Below are 2,760 nucleotides of genomic sequence, written 5' to 3' on the forward strand. Positions count from 1 at the left end.
AAAAAAAAACTGCATAAAATTTGCTGTAAGATATATAGACTTATTTTCTGTACTAAAGTATTCTTATAAGAAAAATAAGTATTTGTAAAAATGGTTTCCTGTGTCAAGTATTTGTGCAATCAGAGCTGAATTGTAAACTATTCTTGTAATAACTGGTTATTTTGAAAGATTTATATAATGAATTCTGGATATATGACCAATAAAACTGATGAAATGCAAAAAAAAAAAATTGAGTAAACTGTAGTTCCTTTTCATTTCTTTTTCTTGAAGGATGATGCAGGACATGTGTGTTTTGTGTGATATGAGGAACATCAGAAGATATTTTGTCCCCAAAAAGATGCCTGCCAACTTCACAGTGCTGTGCTGTGCTAAGCTGCTTCAGTCGTGTCTGATTCTTTGCGACCCCATGGACTCTAGCCCACCAGGCTTCTCCGTCCATGGGATTCTCCAGGCAAGAGTACTGGAGTGTGTTGGGGTCAGCCTCAAATACTAGCAGTTCTACTTCTAGAACTGCACTGGCCAAAACTGTCCAAGATACAAATCGAACCGAGTACTTGAAATGTGGCTAGTTCAAACTGAGATGTCTTATTAGCATAATATGCTTACCAGATTCTGAAGACTTAGAATTTAAACTATCTCATTAGTATTATATATTGTGATTATAAGTTTTTAAAATATTTTTGATATATTGAATTAAATATATTAATTCACTCTGTGCCTTTTTATTTATAAAATGTAGCTTCTAGAAAATTTAACAAATTATATTTCTACCAAACCGCACTGTTCCAGAAGGTTACCAGATCCATGGATTTGATTTGGTGGCACTAGTGGTAAACATCCAAGTGGAAGATCCAAGGGATCTTCCCAACCCAGGGATCGAACCCAGGTCTTCCTCACTGCAGGCAGACACTTTACCATCTGAGTCACCAGGGAAGCCCCAGTGGTAAAGAGCCTGTCTGCCAATGCAGGAGACGTAAGAGAGACAGATTCTATTCCTGGGTTGGGAAGATGCCCTGGAGAAGGAAATGGCAACCCACTCCAGTATTCTTGCCTGAAGAATTCCATGGACAGAGGAGCCTGGTGGGTTACAGTCCATGGGGTCGCAAAGAGTCACACACGACTTAAATGACTGAGCACACATTCAAATGCAATATTCTTGCATTTCCAATAATACATTTAAATTTATCATCATTGTGTGTGTCTAGAAATGGAAAGTGGGGAGTCGAGATATGATGAGAAGTTTCTCCTCACTCATCAGCTTTTTAAAGTCCTGACTCTAACATTAGTCTTGAAATTCACGTGACAATCTTCTTTAAGGAACAAGCACTCATCTGAGGCTTCCTAGGTGGTGCTAGTGGTAAAGAACCTGCCTGCCAATTCAGGAGATGTAAGAGACATGGGTTTGATCCCTGGGTTGGGAAGATCCCCTGGAGGAGGGCATGTCAACCCACCCCAGTATTCTTGCCTGGAGAGTCCGCTGCACAGAGGAGCCTGGAGGGCTATAGAGCATGGGGTCACAAAGAGTCACAACTAAAGCAACCTAGCACACACACACTCATCTGGAGGTCAGGATAAGTGGGTCTCAGCATAGCCTGTACCTCACTAGATAAAGGGTAAGGCATTTCACTAAGTTTCCTCAGCAACAATATGAGGATAAAAATGATCCTGCATACCTCACAGAGCAAGGAATGTGTGTGAGTTTGTGAGCTCTACAATGTCCCAACAGTGTTCAGAAAGCAAGTAGCAATGACAAATAGCCGCCTCTAGCTTCCCACTGACTAGCAGGCTATACTCTTCCTGCAATGGCAGTGTAGCTGCTGCTGTTCTAAAATCTCCGCACCCTGATTGGCAGTTACAGAGCAAGGACCCGCCCTTCCCTCAGTGAGCTAATCCAAGCCTTCCAACTTTAGTTGTCCCAAGTCACATTTGCTGACTTATTAAACCAGACCTGTCAGTTCCAACCCCTGGAGGAGGAAATGGCAACCCACTCCAGTATTCTTGCCTGGAGAATCCCATGGATAGAGGAGCCTGGCAGGCCACAGTCCATGGGGTTGCAAAAGAGTCAGACATGACTTAGGTACTAAACAACAACAATTTCAAGGATTCCTAGAGGAGTTAAACCCACAGGCCTCCCCCAGTTGAAAAACAGTCACCATTCCTTGCAGTGGTAGGCTTTCCTGGTGGCTCAGATGGTAAAGACTTTGTCTGCAATGCAGGAGACCTGGGTTTGATCCCTGGGTCAGGAAGATCCCTGGGAGAAGGGAATGGCAACCCACTCCAGTATTCTTGCCTGGAGAATCCTATGGACAGAAGAGCCTGGCAGACTACAGTCCATGGGGTAACAAATAATCGGATACAAAATTCTGAAAGAGATGGAAATACCAGACCACCTGACCTGCCTCTTGAGAAATCTGTATGCAGGTCAGGAAGCAACAGTTAGAACTGGACATGGAACAACAGACTGGTTCCAAATAGGAAAAGAAGTATGTCAAGGCTGTATACTGTCACCCTGCTTATTTAACTTATACGCAGAGTACATCATGAGAAACGCTGGAAGAAGCACAAGCTGGAATCAAGATTGCCGGGAGAAATATCAATAACCTCAGATATGCAGATGACACCACCCTTATGGCAGAAAGTGAAGAGGAACTAAAAAGCTTCTTGATGAAAGTGAAAGTGGAGAGTGAAAAAGTTGGTTTAAAGCTCAACATTCAGAAAATGAAGATCATGGCATCTGGTCCCATCACTTCATGTCAAATA

Source organism: Bison bison, unplaced genomic scaffold, assembly GCF_000754665.1.
Source record: "Bison bison bison isolate TAMUID 2011002044 unplaced genomic scaffold, Bison_UMD1.0 scf7180017864289, whole genome shotgun sequence".
Taxonomy (NCBI): domain Eukaryota; kingdom Metazoa; phylum Chordata; class Mammalia; order Artiodactyla; family Bovidae; genus Bison; species Bison bison.